The 22,961-nt window shown below is 43.6% G+C and overlaps 1 protein-coding gene across 2 annotated transcripts in view; it reads right to left on the bottom strand.

The window, feature by feature from the left end:
• The window catches only part of Pde9 (phosphodiesterase 9), a 155,572-nt gene that overhangs the window by 86,839 nt on the left and 45,772 nt on the right, over nt 1-22,961 (bottom strand). For both annotated transcript variants that reach the window (XM_076806793.1, XM_076806792.1), the window contains exon 3: nt 19,281-19,532. The gene's annotated coding sequence lies outside the window, so the exon portion shown is untranslated. The remainder of the gene's footprint in view (nt 1-19,280; nt 19,533-22,961) is intronic.

A 22,961-nucleotide genomic window follows, 5' to 3' on the forward strand; every position in this document is an offset into this window, starting at 1 on the left:
CCCCAAACTCTCTACCCTCCCCTTCTATCTATTCACCCTAGCGTGCGCGCAATCAGATGAGTTGAGATTGCGGGACCATTCGGGACACCCAGAAACTCAATTTCCACCAAGTTTCTATCCCCCTGAAATAATGCAACTGGAAAGATTACTAATTCTCCTCTCGCGATAACCAACGACAAACTACCCCCGCCCGGATCTCTCTGTTTGAGAATTTCAGTTTCAATGCAACAGATTAAGTTTCACTGCACACTAACAGAACCACGTTGCACGCATCTCCGCGCGAGAAGGAGCAACTCGATGAAAGCCTCGCGTTTCGTGCCGCTGCGAGCAAAAAGCAGCACACGGTTTCGACGTAAGAACCGCTGTCCCGCGACGTCAGCCGCGTCCATTCAGCGGCACCGAGCGGTTACGTAATCGTTCCACTCGGCAGGCGAATGCACTACGAGATTACGGCTGATAAAAGCGTGTTGCATTCGCGAGGTCAGCCGACGGCTTTCATGAATGAAAATTTATATTGTTCGCAGGCGACCCGAGGGCGCGCGCGCGCGCGTTCACCGTCGCCCGTAATTAACTAACGAGCGATATTTTCTCAGCGAGCCCGGCGCGCGTAACGAGCCGCGCCGCGAAACTCATCGGCCGCCCGTAAATCCATTTAGACGAAGTTCATCCCTTATGGAATAATCGTGTAATCTGGCAGGCGACGTTCAATTAAATCACTTCCAAAGTTAGGTCGCTGTATAACTCCGTGTCATAATTTAATAGAGGCCAGTCGGATTCGGGCGGGGACCACGGTGCATCCGCGTAAAATGGAACTCAAACTCTTACGAGCATGCCCTCGTCCTTCGCCTCTTTGGCGCAGAGTTATTACGGGGTGAGGGGCGGGGTGAGGTAGGCGGCCGAGGAGAAACTTCTTTTCCCAAAGGATCGCTCCTGTACCGGTGTTCAAGCCAATTTCCAACCGACCAGATGCAATTTCTGCCCGGTAATTTTGCTCTTCTTGTCGAGATTTCTTTGCCTCGGCGATCGCACCTGGATTAGACAGGAGCTCTGCGTTGAGGTTCCTACTGGAATCGTCGCCGATCACGATTCGGTGATTCGATGAATGTTTAACGACACTTCGGTGTAGGCAGGATGGTTGCTTGCGACTAGAACTTGTGTTCAGTTCGGATGGTTACTTAGTTAACGTTTCGTGAGTGGAGAAAGGAGTAAACTTGGAGATTTGAAGTAGACTAATGTCCAGATAACGCTTATCTTTCCACTGATGGTAACTGGGTCCTTGTGGACCCAGAATTACAACAGTCTGACTTGACTGTTAAGACGATGTTTGACTAGAAACCCAGCAAAAGTGGAATACAGTAGAATTCCTCTTAATCGGTCCCGCTTTACTCAACCCACATTTTCGTTGAGGCCGAGTAGGAAAACAAAATTTACGAAGTTGCGCTTATCCGTAGTTCACGGCTGGATTAAGACGAGGCCCTAGCACTTAAAAAAGTTTGAGGCCCACTCATACAGGGTGATCACTTCAACGCAATATATGATTTCGCAGGCATTTCCGATCATTTGACTAAAAAGTGTTTCCAACAAAACTTAGATTTTAAAGTTAAGAAAATTTCTATGTTGCCCACTTTTCTCCTGATGCCCTAAGCACCTGCTTATTTTGCTTATTGGTTAATCCGGCACTGTGAGTACCTTCTCCGAAATTAACTTTGAAATATAGTAAAAGAAAAAAGCTGAAAGTTTAAAGAATTTAAGTAAACCCGTCTTTTTTTATAGTCGAATATTGTAAACCAATTTTTTTATCACTTTTTACGGTTCTATCTAAAGTATTCATAGGCACCGATTCAGGGGGAGTTTGCTGTAATGCTATTGTTTTTATAAGGCCCGACTACAATTCCTATCATTTTTCGATTTCCAGCGTAACATCAGTTGGAAAAGAAGCGCGAGGGTGTGTTGTAATTTTCTTAGTGGCCCACGGCCGCCCTTCCGGAGACCTCCGGAACATGAATTTCCGTTTGGCCGTCCGTGTCGACCGCAAAATGTCGATTGGATCGATGGCGCGACCGTCGCGTACAAGTCCGATCAGAATTCCATTACGCGTAAACCACGTGGCCAATTTCTGAACGTGTTTTTGGTACACGTCCAACGATCCAGCAGTGGCTCGCGTGCTCGGTTTACAATCGGCTGACGGCGTATGGAGGCCCCGATGTATCGCAGACACTTTCAATAAGCTCGCGTATCGACGTCACGGGATACGAGCGGCCATTAAACGTAATTACACCCGAAGTTTTCTTCGAACGACGACCGCCGAAGCACGAAAACGGAGCACGCACGCTATCTTCTGTAGCATGACTGCTCGCAGACGCTCCATACACCAGATGTTTGACTAAAGACGGTATATACTACTGCGAAGGTGTTCGCCCCTCAGGCACCTTCCACGCGTAAATTTTGTTCCGTTGCTGTGTCGCTACGTTTGTAGAAGTGTGCTCAACGGAGTCCTAGCTTAATAAATGTCTGTTAATTTGTCAAAAGGCTCGACGTGTATGGGAGGAAGCATTAGTTTATGATCGAGGGATGATCAATGTTTTGTCAAGGTTTTTTTAGAATTCCGCTTCTATTTAAGTGGTGCTGATGCAGCACGATATTGGTTTCAAGGCTCTCCGTTAATTGGAATACTTTGATGTGATCTTGCTCTGTAGAGGCATGTACCTACTACCTGTAGCTTATTTCTCCAGGAACGAAGATCTCTACTTGACATCGTGGTATCTTCTCACCGCAGCTGCTGTCAAATTATAAAAATCACGCGATGTTGGTAACGCGAGTTTACACACGTCAGAGCTTTCAATTATAAATCCCCCGGCAAGTTCATGCAGAAGAGAAAACTCTCATATTTCGAAGGAATTCGGGAGAGATGCGTCGAGTTCGGTGACTGGCTGGAGAGGAGGGACGAGGAACCAGTACAAAGTTAAAATTGCACTGGCAAAGCATTCTGCCGCGCGGCTCCGTGCAATATAAAGCAGAGAATGTATTCCTCGCGTACGATTCGCCAGTCGGGTCTCTTTTTAGATGAATGTCCCAAATAACGCGTGGCAGGGAAAAAATATCGCTGACTCGCTAGCTTTATTGCCATCGTAAAGTTCGAATGGCTGCTACAGCACACGCACCGGACACGGCATCTGGTAGTTACAGAGAATTCCTGAGCCAACGCAGCGTGAGATCACCCTGACTTAGGTGAACTTACGATGACACTGTTTCTGAGCGGGGAAAGTAAACAACCCTGTAACTGGATCGTCGAATCGCTGCGGACTAATAGGACTCTGCTGCACCCGCGATGAGTAAACGAAGCTAAGTTACCAGTAGGATGTGTAACAATGCCACTGTGTGCACACTTTACCCTCTTCCCTTCTAGATTCTGCCTGCTGATCATTTGATGAAATCTGCTGATATTGTGCTGAATTTAAGTAAGGACGAACCTTGGCGTGATCTGCCCAGTGGCTGTATTTGGAATTGATTTCCGTATCGAAGTTGCAAATTAGTTTGCTTCCTGCAAGCAGTGAAACTTGTACAAACTCCCCCGGATCCTTGATCAAATCGAACTCGTTGACTTTCTACTGGAAGCTGGGGGTGATAGTGGAAGCTTGGAAGGCAAAAGGACAGCGAATTTTTAGTAATACTGACTGGGAGATTGGTGCATGGTGAGAGGAGCATATGTGAGAATAATGTAGCAGTCAGTAGATCGTTTGCTCTAGGCAAGTATAGTGGTAGAAAATATATTTACATTATTTAAAATAAAAACTTTCGTTGGCCCTAGATGGTAATATTGCGCGATACCCAATTTTATAATTTTCAATCGAACAAGAGAATTAAATTAAAACTGGGAGCAAGTGCTTTTACATGTTTCACTTCTTCAACCCTTAACTTCCCTAAAGTGCGTCATTATAAATAACTTGCCTCCATTCGGAGCACCGTAGCCAGTATCTTCCATTAAGAAATTTAAAAGATTCAAGGTGCTAAACTCTCACTACCAAACCATCGAATATGCTACCACAATATCCTCTTATTTACCAGATGGTCTAAGATCATGTTACTAAGAGATGCATCGTTCAAGTTTCCCTGAATCTCAAATATAGTTCCGCCTGTTTGACTCGAAGAAAACGATATTACGCCCATGTGCATTTCTCAGTGATGCACAATGAAATAATCGAGTGCGAGCTATATTGTATTAACATTTAAAGGGCCGGGCTGGCCACTACAGTGGCCACCTAAGAATTTGGATACTTTGCCGGCCATTTTGGTGGTGTATATGCATAAATTTTAAGTAAATAAAATTTACAATTTCAATGAAAAAATCCCAGCCTCCTAATGGTTAAGTGTGCACTGGTAAAAGATCACTGTGTTGCACGCTTCACTTTATCTACTTCTTAAGTGTATATTTTATATATCCACCAAATCACGGTGCCCCGATTTCCTTGGAGATCCCACGGTACGTTTCCCAGCGACGAGACCTGATTTCGATAGCAAAGGAACCGTTTCGCTAGCTCTCGGCGCTCCGCGTATAAATATCATCTCTGCAGCTCCATATCGTATTAAAAAGGATTTGCGTATAACCTTCCGACGTAGCGCGAGGTGGATTCCATATTAGATGCCATAACTTAGGCGAACCTCGCCAGACTGTAAACTAGAAGCTTGGGCGGTCTCGCGGTCCTCCCCTACGCTCGCGGAACATCCACGGTCTACTATGCTTGCGCGGTCTCGTGCGCGCGAGCGCATGTCGCGAGCGAATCGGTGGATTTACAGCCATCTTCAACCTAATGCTCTAAAATTCACCGTTAAACTTCGCTCTTCGAGCCACTTGTCACCTTTTCCGCACGCATGCCTGTTAGCTCCCACAACATTCGCGGAACCAGCTATTTTATTTGGCAAATGAAGGCGTTCTTTGGACTTAACCCTTCGTGGTCACACCTTCTTATAATCACAAATTGGTCACATCGCGTTCACTGCACACCAGCGTCATTTTTTAATTAACATTTTCGTAATTTTTAATCTTTTAACTTTTCAGGGATAATTGTACTTTCGTAGTGCTCTAATAGTCTTTTTCTAGAAATGAACTCTTTCATATGTTGAAATTTGTATTTGAAAAAATAGTTTTGTGGATAAAAGCGACTTTTTTTCTTGAAATTCACAAAATTTGTGAATTTTATTATTAAGCTCTACAAATTTCGAGAAATATTAACAAAGACATATCCTGAGATGCGATGCACTATGTGATCACGTAGGGTTAAGTACTTTCGTTTCAACAAGTGTACGCTCAGTGTACTGAAAGCAGAGGTCAGATTTGGGGAGGTAAGGTGCAATTAAAAAGAGGATAAATACACTATTCCATTAGAGTAAGTTTCATCTAAGATTACTCGTAAGCTCACAGGGGAAGATCCCGAACCGGAAAATTAAAAAAATTCTGAAACTTTGTGAATATATAGGGAATTTCCTCCTGATTACAACGCAGATTTTGTTTGCTGCCCAAATTCACTCGAATGGGGTGAAATTAACCCCTGAAAATTCAACTATTTTCCGATTTTGTGTTATAACTCCCGAGTGATAGAAAACGAGTTTCAAAACAAAAGTTACTTCTTTTCATTAGGTCTATCATTTGGTGAAAAAATTATTTTACAGTTCACGAGTTATAACACAAAATCGGAAAATAACCGGATTTTCAACAGTCAATTACACCCCCTTAGAGTGAATTTGGGCAGCAAACAAAAATTGCCTTGTAATCAGGAGGAAATTCCCTACATATTCACAGAGTTTCAGAATTTTTCGAATTTCCAGGTTCGGGATGCTCCCTTGTCAGTGAACCCCACGTTACGTTACAGGATACACCTGATTGCATCAGTTTACAAGGTATCCATCAGTCTACCAGTTACAAGCGCCACTTTACAATCACTCCCCAGTGCCACTTGCTTCCCCCAGAAGTCCCTACTGTATCCCTGTTCACGAAGAGCACAAAAATTTCGCAGTGAAAGGAACAGTCCGAAAACGAGTGCTGTACCAAAGTATCCTGTGACGCGACTATTTCAAATCAACCGTAGAATCTCATTTAAACCACGTAACGACCTTCCATCGGACAAGTTTCCAGGCCCAAGCACTTAGCATAGCGACGTCCCCGGCGAGCAATTATGAGGCTCCATTAAGTATCCGAATCAGAGGAGCTAGGAAGGTGGAAGGACCGGCTAATAAATTTGGTTACAAGCAGACAGAGTTCCCCGCTGCTAGTGTAGCCGGGGACCACTGGTAATATTGTTTACGGGCGCGAAGTTGGATTAGTCCTCGTAATAACGGTATCGAACGTGGCCGCAGCCGCGAGGGAATTGGCCACTCACGACACCGTCGATTCCCCTGGTAACGATCGAATGTGACCAAACCGCCGTGTACGTGGCGTGCATCTTGGGCCACCAAGGGGGTCAATAATTAAAGGGGAACCCCGCAATCGTGGAGCGAGACACCCGGTGCACGTGATCACCACGAGCCCAGCCGTTTGCCTGTGTGTGTCACGCGATCCCTCCTATATCGTCCCTCAGCTGTTCGCCTCCTGAACCGTTCCCAGACCAGTCGATACAATTTCGTACGGCCATTACCTGGACTCCCACTCGCGACCGTCCGATGTGCGTGGTCACGAGCTACGCTTTCAATTAATTTAGTCGTAAGAGCGGCAGCCAATTGATAGCGAACTTGCATCCGCGGTAGCTTATGGAAGGGAATACGGTTTTCGACGAAGACTACGCCGCAATGGGGTAGGTAAATACGCGGTGCTGGGGTTTCATTTACTTGCGAATGAGTCTTGTTGGCTTGGACGTTTGTGAGTCTTAGGTTTTTGCTCGAGTATTTGCAGGTTGAGGAATGTTGCGCGAGGCAGAGTTGAGCATTAACTTAATAAAAACTTTAACATGGCGAATATTTTTTTTTTAATTTTATTCGTTAATCGAAATTTTTATTTAAATACAAACTTTGCCCATCTCTGGTGTAGGGGAGGGGGTATGGCGGGGGATATAATACTGGAGGGTAAAGATTATTGTGCCTTATGTTTGTTGAGGAAGCAGAGTTCTGGTTTTCGAGGCTGGTACAGAATTCGCAATGGGATTTCGTTGCGTCGAATCGCATGGTCAAAGTTCGTACTTCGGCGCAACTGACTCCACCTATCAGATGGTGTTTGATAAAGGCCAGGATGAATACTTAAAGGTTTGCTGAGTTTATCGACCACCCGGTGATACATTGCTGTTGACAATGTGTCCAGCGAGACTCATTCATTCGACCGAAGAGGTACGCGTGACAGTCTGTGGGCGACATTGCACCTGTGTCGACCCGCTGCTCCATAATACAGACGCTGTTCAATTTTTCAGGGTCTCGCCAACATCCCGCTGTAAGTTTCTTTATCGCCGCCGATCGTCGCCTGCATAATTCACCGAATGAATGCGCGGAGTAATGCAAACCACGAAGACTCGAATGAAAACTTTAACCATATTCCCTCCACTTATTCTTTACGCCCAGATGCAACAAATTTTTCAACGCTCCCAGCCACCATCCAACATTTCCACTCAGAAAGTAACGCTGCTGCAAAGAATATTCTATCGCAAAATTCTGCTGAACTCTAATCAAAATTCTAATGAATTCTAATAACATTCTAAAAGAATCTTTCCATCTTCTTATGCAGCAGACGTTCCAAACCCGTTCCAACGAATCATTCAACTCGAAACGCAACAGAATCCAAAGCAACATCGTTCCACAGTCCTCGAAAACCCAAAAACTTCAAAACCCTCCCTTCGAACACTCCGCGCGTTTACGCGTCCAATTTAAAATAGATATACGTCGAAAAACATGACGAAGTAGGGGAGGGTTGGAAGTAAATGCAATCGACGGGTAATTAAGCAGACAAGCAGGCAGCGAAACGGGATCCAATCAACGGGGATCCTCGAGGCTCGCCCTCAAGTTAGATTAATTTAAAGAGATTCTTTCGCGCACAGTTTAATTAAACTTACACACTCGATGCGCCGTATCGGTCTCGCGCGGGACTGAATAGCGATCGAACGAACGAATGAACTTGTTGCTGGCTCGACGCATCGTTTTCACCTCGCCGTGCCGGCTGCAAAACGAATTACGGAATAACGTAATTAGCCGCGACGCTACTTGCAGCAATTTCACGCCAGATTCTGAGCCAGCCCCGTGATTTTTCTTCCTCTTTCTTCTCGCGAGTAACCCGAGCAACGATCAAATTATTCCTGGAGAACTTTCATTTACTCCGCCCGCGGACAGCTTCCCCCCGCGACAGCCACCCTACGTCTTCGCTGCGAAACGAAATATGGCCAATTTTTCGAGGATGCTTGCTACCTACGACGGTTCACGGGCGCAAATTTTTGCGTTACGCGCGAGTAATGCAACCGGGGGTGAACACTGTTTTGGCGCCATTGGACTGGAGAAGGAGGGAAGGGTATGAAGGTTGCTCGACTTAAGGGGAACTTATGGTAGCAGATTATTATTCCTGAGCTTGCAAGGTTCTCGGCGCTCGTCTAATGAAAACGTGTGGATTCGTGGTGTTTAGATTAAAGAAGCGTTAAACGTAAATTACGTAATGCTGTGTTATTGTATCTAGGCACATTGTTGGTTTTAGATACGAGTTTTTCTTATTGGGTTTCGTTGTGATGCCCCTGTATTTTATACCACCGGTGTTCTATGTCAAATATTTATTCATGTAAAGAAGTAAGTAGAAGATAGATGTTAGTTTTTAATTTCTTTGAACTGGAACGGCAAACGATATTTTGCCCGTCAAAAATGGGCAAGTTGTATGACTGTTCCTTTTTTTTTTAGCATCAAACGTAATATATGTATGTATTCGGGTGTACATTTTTAGGTATGACAGGCTCTATGGAGAAAAAATGTTGCAAATACGCGTTGTTACTCATGAATTTGCAACCTGGCGAGTCATCAATGCCAGGAATTCATATGGTTCTTATTCACAAAGCGAGTTCAGGTTGGGATGGAAGATGCGGGCTGCATTAGCATATTTATTCCACTCCTCGTAACTTTATTTCCGTCAAAGCGCCGCTCTTCTTCCCCCTTAATATTTTTTAAGGGTTTTCCAAACTTCTGGGATTCTATTTGCTCTAATAATATTGAAAAAGCCGCTGGCGCAGCGGTCTTATCATTTCGGTGGATCCATATTTAAACAGCCAGCGAAATATCGCCGAGGAATATTGGGATTAAAAAGGAACTGAATTAATTCACGTTCCGTTTATCATAAAATACGCGGTTTTTGAACCTCTGAATAATTCATGAGAGAATAATTTAATATTCTAATACTGTCGAGCCTTGATTATTTGAACTAAGTAATTCATAGGCACGATGTTTCACTGTAATTCACTGTAAATATTGCAAACTATACCCAGCGTGTTAGTAGAGTGTTTCGCTTCGAATAAATTATTGACGAAATTCTTTCACATTTAATCCGACAATGAAATACGATCATCAGAATATAGAGGATTCTATGGATCGCGAATGCAATTTGATGCACCGTGTTAATTGGATACATAATACTTTTGGTGGGAAATCTGGTGGAAATAAATTTTCTTAAAATTATTCGCGAATAAATGTAACAAATAGCGCGTTGAAATGTCCATACGCTGCGAGGCGACTACGAAATCCCGACAGCTAAAGGTTGAACGAATTTGCGCGAACAATTACGTGACAATAGGTTGCAATTTCAAGTAGTCAACGCTTTGCATGCGAGTGACGTACATTCACGTCGTCTCTATGCTTATGGTTGGGTGCGGGGGAACGTGGACTTACGACTATGGTCGCAATACATTGACGAATGCGTCGTTCAATTGCTCGAATCCTTGAAATAGCAAATTAATTACTAACTTCGCATTTTCCATGATACAGGAACAGTATTGAAATTGTAGGTGAAGAAAGGGTAGGAAAATTGTGCAAATGATTAGGAAGTCAGGCCAACGTTTAGCTAATACATATTTAAAATCTATTTCACCTTCTTCATTTTTTTCAGAAGAATAACTATTTTAGAATATCGACTTTTTTTCTTAAAAAGAAGCTTCTTTATATACAATAACTTAAAAGTCACTTCTATTTAAACCCGACTCACTTCTACTTGCATTAGGGTGTTTCATATTATAGGGTTAAAATTAAAATATTACAGTTTTCTTTACTTTGCTCATGCGCCGATTCCTATTAATATAAAAAGAATATCTGACAAATTTTAGGAAAATTGAGTAATATTTAGAGGTTGCACACTTTCACAGTAAATAATATATAGTATGCTAGGGAAACACGATTTCCAGTGATAATTATTTTTATTCTCAAGTCCCTAAAATAGAAACTAATCTTCAATGAAGACTTAGACTTAGATAAATTTACATTTTATTCTTATTACTATTGTTCACAATTATAAAAATTCTGTACCTTATTATTTTACCCACATTTTTAAAACCTGAAAAAGCGAAAATATGTTGGGTAGACTGGGAGCGGTAGTAGCAGGGGGGCGAATGTAACACGCTAATATCTCAAAACATATAATGCATATTAACACCAATTTTAGATATACATATGATCAAGTGTTACTACCGCCGCAGGCCTACCTTAGTGATAAAACTGTGGAACCCCTAAATATTATTAAATTTGTCTAAAATTTTGCATACCTACGGATCACTTAGATGAATAGAACCAAGGGGGCGAGCAAAGTTACATAAAAAAAACCCTTAAAAAAATTGAAACACCCTAACCTGCATACAATAGAATATAGAACAATTCTCTATATTACATATGAGAGTAAAGTAAAAAAATCGTAATAAAAATAATAGACTGAAAAGCACTTCCTATACCACCCCAAATCCGACACGACTATTACCCACAGTTCCACTAAAAGAACCTGAGAAACATCCACTACAGCCACTCAGCGAAAGGTGATATTAAATTTTCACTCTCTAAGTCTCCTAGAAAGACAGTGGAAAGAAAGTCGGGAAAGTCGCTGCGGGATTGGCAAACTAGAGACCCCCGAAGAGGGGAGTCACGACGGTGGTGAACGTTGGCGAAGATTGCGAGAGCTGAGAGCGGCGATAAGCCGTATGCGTACGGTAGCTGGGATGCCTCTTAATATTCCATAGGACTTCGACGCCCGTTTCTTCGCGAGACTGCGAATCGCGGCATTAATGCGAAACAGCTCATTGTTCACCGCGTCGCACCGCCTAATATGATCGATTTATTGCCAGTGGCAACAATTTGCGAGTGGACGCGCGCTGATTGCACCAGGCAAACGCGAGTACGTGAGGATTAGCTGCCTAAATGGATCCTGACGACCGGAGTTTCTGGAGGTGCGAAGAAATCAAATCGATTGCAAGAAAGGCCTGGTCGCAATCACCCGCGAAGTGAATCCTAACACCTCGATTACTCACCACATGGTTTAGAGTTTAGAGCAACCTCTTTGCCGATCTTCAAATTCCCCAACTAAGTAGTTAGTGATTTTGGATAATCTTTGATTGGTTTGGAGAAATACAGTTTCATCATCCATAAGTACCTACGAAAGAAAATCGAATTCTAATAAGAAAACATTCTCAGTGGATGGTCGGCGTATGAAGTAAATATTGCTACTGTTCGAAATTTTAAACAATGAGAAAATTGTGTAATATTATTAGCTGCTAATGGTTTATACAACACGAGAAACTAGGGTGCAAAGATTACGTGTTCTCTTTATACCGTTTAGGTGTACCATTATCAAAAAAGTTTGATCAGTTTCGTTGAAACGTGTAAAAATTTCCCTTTCAATTTCATTGTTTCTATTTCGTGGAGTGAACCGCATTGTTCGACAAAAATGAGCCGCGTAAATGCGCCTTAAGGCCTGCGCGAGTTGATAGATTAAAATAATCAAGTCACGCCGACAGTGGCTGATGAAGTGTTAAATGTGATCGGTAATATACGTATTCTTTGCTTTTCCCTCGGTCTCCAAGTGTTTGAGATTAAGTTCACGTTCGACATCGGCCAGGTTCAATCAGAGATTTCATCGAGTATTCAAGAGGGCTAATGAAAAACCTAGAAATCAGAAATGCAAAGTGCACACCGCCGTCGGCCATTAATTATTGAATCCCCTCGGCTTTCTATTAACGCGAACCAATACACATCAACATCAGCACGGTGTATCGATCCACGAGGAGCTTGGCTGGGAAATCAAAGTTCCTCAGTGGCGAGGCGAGTAGCATTAGTTGCTGGAAACTATTCCTTCTAGGCGTATGAATTATTTGCGAGCAGTTATCCAGATGCGAGAGAGGCACGTAGGCAGGAAGAGTCTTGAATGATTGATGCAGCGGAGTCGGCCGAGACTTAACGCCAACACGTGTTAAGCGCGCTGAAGACTGCTGAACAACGTTCCAGAGGTAGCGCGGTACCGATTTCTTTTGATCTGGCAAGGTACAACGGTAGAGGCACGCTTGCTGCCGGAACAGCACCGCAGAAAGTGCTTCTGAAAAGAGGCGATATCTTCTCAAGGATTTTCCGAACACTCCGCATAAGAGATGTCTGCGCCTTGAAACAGCGATCTGATAGGTTACACTGGGATCGGAAGGTAATCATTTAGTCAAGCGTTTAGCCACCGCCTGTACTGAAAGTGGCAGCTGAAGGAACGTAGCAGTTCGATGATCGAGGATTTTTTCGGTTCTCGATTCCCCGAAGCCTTACTCGTAATATACGACGCGTGGCGGACTCCTCCCACGGGATTTGTGCTGGACTTTTGCGGCATCGAGTCGGCATTCAGGTTGTTAGTCCTCCCTTAACTGACGTAGCGGAAGCGTCGGGCGAAATAGAGGGCCCTCGACGATCTAAAAATGGTTTCCACCGGTCAGGAAATGCCTCGTGTTTCCTCGCGGTAGAAGCCTCGTGGAGTTTCTTTGGAAGAGGTCGATCGAGAGGAACAGTCCCTCGGTATCGTGGAAGCTCTTGTCCGATGGCCTACGTAATTGAATATTGTTCTGAGATAAAGGAATTTAGATGCCTCTTGTGCGGTGCGTCTATGGCTTTAGATAATATTATTATATAATATAATGTGAAGGGGAGGCGTAGAATTATCTTTTTTCAGAAACACTGATTTCAGATAATAATCGTGTTTTTCATCTTTCGAAGCACAGTGTCGAAGGCCACTGCTTGGATAATACAGTACTTTATTTTATTCGGTGAGGTGATGTCATGTTCTTTGCAGGATATATTGTTTTGCGTTTTGAGTGATTGGTTAGGGAATAAATTGTGTGGTTTAAATGTAGAGGAATTTGGAAAGGTGTATTATGCAAGAACGTCATTGTAACTAATGAGTTGATAATTAATTGCTTATCCGTAATACCGTCTGTGTGAATTTCCTTCAATTTTCATTCAATTATATTACCGTGGTATAGTATTAATTACTTCTGACGATGGGTGTAAAACACTAACAGAGGAGATGAAATACCTAGGGACAGCTCTTGGAATAGCACGAGTATTCCCTGTACGCAACGTATTAAGTTACATTAAACAGCTTCTGGTTTTCCATAATACGTTGTACGTACCAACAAAAGAGGGAGAGTTTCTCGCGGAAAATTAAGTCAAACATGCATAATGGGATTTTGTCCTCCTACGAAGCTCCAAAGAGATTGACTTTGAATCCCCATCGTGAATTATATGCTAGCAACAAACTTCATTAACTAGTTCGCGATAATCCTGTAAATTGGAAAATGCCTCTGTCGCAAATGGAGCACCAGCTGATTAATTTGAGGAAATAATAACGTATCTGAATACAGACCAATCGACGCGCACATTTAAAATATCGTCGCTCGTAAACCATTCCCAAAAGCCATGCATTACCACATTTGCTCCCTGAATTTTTCCACATTAACATTCTGTGTCACTAAAATATTTCAAATCGTCGCTTATCTCAATTACGGTTCACCTCTGTTCGAGAAGCAGATCTTCTACTCCGACCTTTCTCCCTTTCTCCGCCTTTTACGATTCGTGAGTTTGTGCCGGGCGCGTTTTTAAGGCCACGCCAAACACTCGAGATAAGGCGCGATAACGAAGATTTAAAGGCGTCGGACGTACACACGCACGCTGTAGATTAATCGAAAGCGGCTCGCAATAAAAATAATTAGCTCTCCGCCGTTGGAGTAATCACGATCAAGAGCAAACCGCGACTTCCTGTGTTACGCTTTGGAAATAACGATTCCCCCGATTGTCCCGCGAAGACCCCCGCGCCTTTGTTCCTCGAGTGTCCTCCGCTGGATCAGTTTTCCTTCGTACTTCCACGACGGCGGTAGATATGAAATTGCGAAAACACACCGCGATGAAAGTAGTTTCTACCACTTCGGAAGATATCGCCGCGCAAACTTTGTCCGGCCCGCGAACTTTCTGCAATCATTTCGTGTACACACACGCTTTGCTCGCGCGCGCAGTCCTCATCGAATCAAGGCGGTCTATTGAGCGGGACAAACGCTGCACTCTAACATTCTTCCTCTTGCCTCGTGTTTTTCGAGGATGTATGTACTTTCTGCAGAGGAAAGGGCAATATTCTCATCGAGGATCCAAATACTTCCTCTTCCAAAGCTGCGCTCCAAAGGAAATGGATCTCGCTGCGGTCGAAGTGAGTTGAAAATCGTGGCGTTTCCTCCTTGAAAATTTGTACGATTTCATACAATAAGATTCTTGGTCATTCATGGATAATCACATATATCGATCATATAGACTTTTCTTCGGTTCTTTGCGAAGCTACATGTCCCGAATTAAGTTCACTATTTTTCCCCGCAAACATTTAATGGTAACAAGATAAGTTTTATCACTCAAATCCTTGAAGCATTAAACGCTAATAGACTACTTCATAGAATTCCCAAAATTCCAAACAATTCGACGCCTGAAATGGAAAGCGGCAAGCTCCCGTAAAAATCTTGCACACAGGTACACCCTTGTTGTATTCCGTATTTTTCGTATTACTTTTATTTTATTAAATAACTTTATACAAATAACGGAAACTAAGACGATTACAGATAAATACTAGATTATAGATTCAGAACTAGATTCTCGTGTCCAGACTATTCGGACTGAAGTGCTCAAGTGCTTCTGACTGGAAGAATTGCGTGTAATATATATATATATATGTACGGTTTTCGGTAAGCTGAAAAGTGGGGGTTGTCCTGAGTTTAACGGTCGTTAAGGGATGAGGCATAGAGATCGAGGTTCAAGGATGAGTAATAGGGTACGGATAAGGTCATAAAAGAAGGACTTCAGGATGCTTACTATTGCTATCTGGAAAACTAACGCGCTGACTAATACTTTATATAGATTTAAATGACGTTGGTATACAACACCCTAAACCTCACGACGAGCAAATAGGCGCCTTTAAATCGAGAATCCATCCCCTTAAAGCTTCCCTTAGCAAGCAGTCGAGACACGAGGGAGCAGCGCAAGTGTTTGTTACGCGTGTGCCATTATTCAGAGCGATCTGAATGGAGGAAGCCGATGGAAGCGCGCGGTTGCACCGTCGCGGCGATACGGTAGCGCGTTTACGTTGAGAATGGCGTTAAGTAATCGTCAAGGCAATTCGCCGTGCACGTTAATACGAGCATGCAAACTGGCAGCGTACACCGTGTACGTAAACAAGCGCCTCCATTAAGACAGCCGGTGGAGCAAGAAGCGGGATCCGCGAGAACTCTGAGGTTCCTCTGGCTAGGCCGCGGCCGAGCGTGCAAGACGGGGCCCCGTTGGACGCGACTTCCGTCGACATCATCGTCTAATTTCGACCACGGTAATAAATCATCATCCGGTCGGCTCGCTGATGCCGCGCAAATGTTAATTTAATCCGCTCGATCGAGGGGAACGGATGATTCGGCTGCTCGAGAGATTGAGCGATGGTAATTGAGCGGGCCGCATTGTTGGAGCAGCTTTCTGTTGTCTACGAGGAAAAGCTAATCTCCCGAGGGGTCAGGGAGATAGAGTGCGGTAATATGAAGCAGTCAGAGTGGTCGTTTGAGCTTTCTTAACAGTGTGATGTAATTTGCTCTTTGTGAGCCAGCTCCGGCGGAGGGGACATTATTGCCACCTTTTACTGCTGGTAGCGTTGCCTGACACGAGGCTGATAGTGATGATACTTTGGATGTCTTACGGCCGATGGTTAGTATTGCAAGAATTCTGATGCACATCAAGCAATCTACGCGTAAATAGAAGGGAATGCCTGTTGAGTCCCGAATGGTTTTAGGATCGGGTTCAAGTACATGGATGAAAGCGATACCGAATAACTGTGACTCTTAGCTTTATTTATAACGCGATACAAACGTGCACAGCCGTTCCATGTCACGTCCCAAGCCAGAACTGGTCACCCAAGATGCCCGTGTGGGAGCGCTCTCGTCAGCGCTCCTGGGAGCACGCGCAGTCCCCAACAATGCCATTCTGATCAGATTCCCCCCAAAATTAATATTATAATTCTACAACCTGCAAATAGGTACTGACGAGAGGAGTTCTTGTTCGTTCAGTTCTTCATTAAAGCAGAATAAAATCTATCACTGTGAAGTAGCATTTTTTCGGGAGAAATCTCGCACCTACGTAATGCCCCTTTTCCTGACCAAGCGAGATCCTCCTGGGCACTGGTTAATTCCAGAGACTGTAAGCCGAAGAATCCTAGGTAGATCACTGCATTGCACGCAGCGTTTATCGATTCGTTACGTGGGCATCGATTATGATCGCAGGCTCGCATCGATTTATTGCCACGGGCACGTCCCTCTTTGTTGGCGCCACGCTCAGCTGGAGCGCTTCGCTCGTAGATGGCCTCGTGCGCGACTCATTAATATTTCGCGGATATGCCCGCTGATTGCGTCGTTGCTAAATAAATGCCAGCAACGAGGAAACGCACATACGTGAGGCCGTGGCGTAATTACCCGCGGGAATTTTGCTGCACGACCGCGCCTCCAGTTTACTCGCGACAACATCTGCGCAGACTGGCGATAGAAAATTTCAGCGATTCAACCTCGCCTGCGCTCTGGCTCTTAACGAGCCCCTCGTCTTTGTTCCTTTCAATGACCACCTCCCTGGATTCCCCCGGAAAGACTGCAGATTGCCAGCGACCCGTTCGCGCCACTGAAAAATCGTCGAACGTAATCCGAGGTGATATATAGCAGGTAAATCTTGGCAGATTCGCACGCGAGCTTTCTTTGAAGCTTCGCTCCGGTGTCTCTTGGACGCTCGCGGTGAGTAATGGTCCACGACAATCCTTCCGGTTAGCATCTAACGAAGATTTGTTCGAGAGGGACCACCAGCGGCGGCTTTCCTGCCCCGAGTCTAATCGGTGGCAGCTTTTTAATGGCACCGCTTATGTGCCGCAGAGTTCGTCCCATTTCAGTGGAGTCTCGGGGGAGCACTGTGATATGGTGGTTTGTGGGTCGGAGATTTCTGATTTCTTTGGACGTTCGAGGCTGTTAAAAGTTTGGCTTTGTGGAGGAACTGGTACCAGTTATTGGGTTGTGGGGTGTGGAAGTAGTCTTAGATGTTATGTTTGTTGTATTGGGGTCCCAGTAACTCTTGGGAAAAAGATATCACGAGAACAGTTTAGTGTTATTGAATCAACTAGATTGAAATGACTTGAGTTATTACTCTGTTCAGGAAAATGAAGGGACACTTTCTCTCTAAAAATGGTTCGAGATACCTTGGAAATCTAGTGATCCCAGAAAACATAGTTGAAGACCTGAATACACCCTGCCAGCAGAACTTGACATCCTACGAAGACTCATCAATTGTCACGGAAGAACTGAATCAGCGTGCAGAAATGCACTTGTCAACCAAAGTTTGGGGTTTTTAAAAACGAAGCTATCGTAAACTTACGCCAAGGAAAACACCTGCGATCGTGTCACACACGCGAAACGGAATTAAAACCGTACTCGCCGGGGGTATGACGTTCCTACGAATTGGCTGGAGAACGTTTACGTGACGGTGGAGGAGTTTGTCTCGACGAAACGCCGTTGGCGACTCGTCCACTTCTAACTTTATCCAGCAGAGTACGAAGTAGGGATTACTGAGTTAGTGCCTCAGTGCGGCGGAGAAAGTAAATCTGTGAATTCTGAGTCGGAATAAAAATAGACCCCTGCCCCCTGGTTCCAAAATTATATATTATTTTGATATGTAATTTAATGTTTATAGCCTGAGCTTAAAGTGTCCAATTCCTACAGGTATCTGCTACTAGGGAGTCAGAATATTATTGCTTTCCTCTGGACCAATCCTGAACTGATTGAATTGCAATTTATGTTGGGTATTGGAGCCACCAAAGATCTAGCGTGCGCGTTACGTTACAACGTTCGTCACTCAAGTTCTCACGATTAATTCACTAGCTGAACTATTCGCAGAGGCCGCGAATTTCTCCGGCGCAACAAATCCTCGCCCGTGAACCGAGGCACCTCGCAATTAAAGCGCGCCCGTGGAAGTTGCGAGCCGCTAGGCTGGCCATCGCGCGCGGAACGTTAGCATAAAGTAAGACGCATGGGACGGCGAGGGAGACGAATGGAGTCAATAGTTGTCAGCGTCGGGAACGCGAGGGGACGAGATTGTCCCCTGCACCGGCACCACGTACTATTTCAGGCGGTCCTTTTTGCCACGACGACCTTAAACTTGCGAGCGACGTGACGCGTGATGGCGATGGTCCTCCAGAGGGGCACACGTGGCAGCACCTTAAACGGGGGACGTGTTTATTCGCCTACTAAAAAGACAGCTATTAGCCGCCCGCTGGGAATATAAAGGGTGTGAAAATTTGTCGTGGGGGTGTGGAGGTTTGAGGGTTGATTAAGTTCGTTGAAGAAATTAATGGAATTTTAGCTAGAGGTTTAGAAGTGTGATATTCGAGGCACAAGAAAAGGCACTCTGTGCTTTAATCAAGGGGTTACATTATCTTGACGGTTTCAAGAAATTGAAAACAAATTGTATGAAATGGTATTTTGGACCTTTAAAAGTAATGTGAGAAAGTCCCATTAAAAAATTCGTTATAATAACAAGGATACTTTAAACGCGTTTTTCCCGAAACTAGACTTTTCGACATCGTGTCGGTAATAACTTGAAAACCGTTCAACCAAATTTAGTGAAATTTGGTACACGCATTCTCAATGAGATTATCTATCGTGTGACGTAGGATTTCATTTTGTGCGCTACTATTGCACTGAATCCCAAGGACTTTAACTTAATACAGACCTTGGCAGAGGAACGAAGAATTTGTTAAGAATTTGAAAATGCGGCTGGCTTACCTTATTCCAGGGCGGCGGTAATTGACGAGACCCTTTCCTGTCCGCTTTCTTCCCTTTCTGTTTACCCGTCGACCCTCGTTCTCGGCTCCTCTTCTCGTTCTTTATTCGCCACTCGAGGAACTTTGAAGACGGGCGCAGAGAGTACGTGGAATTAATGCTCTTCCGCCGTAAAGACGCGAGGGATCTTAGACGTCGCGTAGAATTTTATTTTCTGTAGAATCGAAGGCCATGGCTCCCGAACGGCTTGACGATCTGAAACGGACAGAACGTGACAGACGAGATTAGATTAGATAGACGCAATACTTGAGACGCATTACGTAAACTTCTCGAAAATAATTGTTGCTCGAAGGTTACTGCGGAAAAATTACCCACTAAAAGTGAATAGTTCGGTAGGCGAACAGCCCTTATTAGACGACCTGTTACGAATTGGTACACTTTCCTCCCTCATTAATGAACGTGGAGGTAAGGAAATTTCAGATGAAAATCCGAACTGCGGTATGAAGTATCCTTTTAGGATTATTTGGATACTAATGAGTTATAATTGTACTCCAGTTTATTGTTTGTTAAGATTTTTTTTTCAATGATGAACGTATTAACAGATGGTTTAAGAAGTTGGGGTATAGGCACAGATCAAGTACAGAATAGATCGAACATCCAATGCATTTTTCTGTCCCGGGTTTGTGGGGCTCAGACCCTCTTAACGTTTTAGTGTCACATGCAACGTTACTTGGAAAGAACTTCGTAGTAGAATCTAATTAACCTAGTCCTAAACATGGAATGCACCGACACAACATTGGTTAGAAGCGAACGTACCTTTATTTATCGCTACAGAAGATAACTTTCAGGAAGTCGAGACTTTATTCCTCTTTATTTGGAATATTTTAGAGAAATAAATGTAATATACCTATATATAAAGCTTTTAGTTGGACTTCGTATAAATGAATACTTGCAGGAATATTTGTAGAAATATGTACATACTCTACATTCTATGGACGATGTTGTATGGAATTTTAATTAACTTCTCTGGCTAGTAGGAAGGGTTTATAAGGTGTACAAGGTCTCGAATCATTATTATACCCCTATTCGAACTAAATAAACAATTTCGCAGTAACTATAGTCAAGCATTTGAAGAACTTGATTTCGTTATAAATTTCTGTGTTGGCAGTAAGACAATTCTCGAGGCAAATAGAAAGCAAATTATAATATTCCTACACGTATTCGTTTATACAAAGTTCAGCTAAAAACCATTTATGCATTACAATTAATAGGTACTCTGAAATACATAGATATGCATAAGCATTAACCTTAACGTTTAAACATTGCGAATGAAACGAAATTGTTTCGGCGTAGAAAATCATTTCGAAGTCCAAGTCCATCTGTTATTAATTGCATTATATCTCGAGTTTTATCGATCACAGTCCATAATTATTTATACTGGACGGTTAGTGTAAATGTTGTTAACATCATTTCTCATAGTAATAGCCGCTGGAATGAATATTTTAGCGGAAATATCAATTTTTGCCGAATAATTAACTGGCTTTCGTAATTGGAATTAACCGTTGGCCTTGTTTCCATCGCAAGTGTTGTTTCTCGAAATAAGTGAGCACCAGGCGCGGCCGTAGCTCCGAATACTCAGTCTTCGTCGGTCTTCCGGGCCTGGAGGACCACCTGGACCTTTGGAGGCTCAGGACTAACTGCATCTGCTGGACCTCTGGCGACCCAAGAATAACTGGACCAACTGGACTTCCTGGACACCTGATCAGGATTTTAAACCTGGTTCTCCTGCGACCCCCTCGCCCCCGTCCACCTGGTTTTGAGATAGCTTATTCGGCCGGTGCCGATCAAATTTTTGATTCGTTGAAAGGCATTCGAAGTTTTGTTCGTCTACAAAGGTCTGAATTTAGTTTTGTTCTTTCCGAACTGATTTATTCGATGGTTCTGCATGATTTATTCTATTTCATGTATTTATTCAATGATTCTGCATAATTTGTTCTATTTCAAGCATTTCTTCGATGGTTTTGCAAGACTTGTTCCCTCTCATGCATCTCGTCGATGGGTTTATATTTTCCGCTGGCATTCATACATGTCTACGATGGTTTTGCAAGCTCGTAAATGCCCTTCTGTGGTTTCAACTTATTTCGATCGGCACCGACCTAATAAACCCTTCGTTAGTTCCCCCCAAGCACATCATCCCATTATTAACCTATTATTTAAAATATGTAAAAAAAAAAGGGTAGTGAATAATGATTGTGCAAGAAGATAGTGCAAAGTGATGGTGAAAGAAGACATCCAAGGAAGCCTAGGCTAGATTATTATTGTATGAAGTATTTAAGGGTACTAGGCAGTCGTTCCTGTCTAAAACGAAGCATTTCTGTTACAATTAATTACAAAGAAACAAATTGAAGCTGAGACTTGTTTTTTGGCATGAAGTTCATTAACTACCAACCAACGTTGCGTCGGCGCGCACCATGTTTAGTACTTGACTAATTGAGTTCTACTGCAAAGTTTCTCCTTTCTCAGGGCTTATTTAGCCTACAAATTAATAACTAACTATCGAGATTCACGAATTCATGTAATTGAGTCATTTCAGTTTGGGAGACGGAATTTATGGCATGGTTATGCAGACTCTACTGTGAACTCTGCGAAATTAGTTCCTAGCCTGTTGGAAGATCAAGTGATATACCTACGTGATGAAGCTGGCATTATAATACCGAGCCTGATTGTTCTAGACATTGACCTAATCATAAAGAAAACGATCTTTCTGTTACTCCTTCGCTGGGGCTATTATCAGTAGCGGCGTTATTACTGGTAGTTACAGAGTTCAACGCAGTGAATCCTATACGGTGAAGATTACCAATTTAATCTTCGCTTCCCTTGACACGTCGTGCCGTTCCAGCAGTCACGAACGCCATAATTCTAAAGTCAAAGCTTACGCGCTCGCGTTTCAGAACAGAGGCGACACGCTTCGAATAAAAACACATTCGCGTGGCCTGAGCGGTAAAGGGGTTAAGTGGTGAGATGAAGTTGCAGTGACTCCTGACCCACATGCTACATGTATCTGAAGTTTCACTTCTCGGTAGCCTCTCGGTCAATTTACTGAATACGTATACTCAATCAGGCGAACTACTTGCCATTTCTCTAACCCAGACTGAAGACCCCATGGAACAGTGTAGCCACTAGCAACGACGAACAATCACACACTTTATAAATGAAATTAACACTTCGACTGGCACGAGGTTTCGAAAAATACTTTCAATTATTTGCATAACGTACCAACGTGAAAACACGCCCACGCCATTCAAAGTCCCAACTACCCTTGCGCTACGACAGAATTCAGTAAACTCACTAACAATGATCTGTATCAGCATCGATAAAGAGCATCGAAAATATTTCACGATATACCTAATGATTCGTGCTTCCCATTCAGAAGCTCTAATGTGAACGTTAATTCTCATCATTGTACAGTTACTGCTTCATCGGCCTCAGTTTCCAACCGCCGCGTGTCCCTGTGCAAATAGAGAGGAGACTCTCCTTAAGGAACATTAAATCGCTGTCTAAACAGCCACAGTCGGGCGGGGAGTGCGGCTGTTTATTCAGCTCCACGAAGAGAAAAGTCCTCGCGAGAAAGTATCTGCGGAAATCAGACACAGGAGAGAGCTGGTGTAAACAGAGAGAGGGGCA

Source organism: Andrena cerasifolii, chromosome 2 (genome assembly GCF_050908995.1).
Source record: "Andrena cerasifolii isolate SP2316 chromosome 2, iyAndCera1_principal, whole genome shotgun sequence".
NCBI classification, from domain to species: domain Eukaryota; kingdom Metazoa; phylum Arthropoda; class Insecta; order Hymenoptera; family Andrenidae; genus Andrena; species Andrena cerasifolii.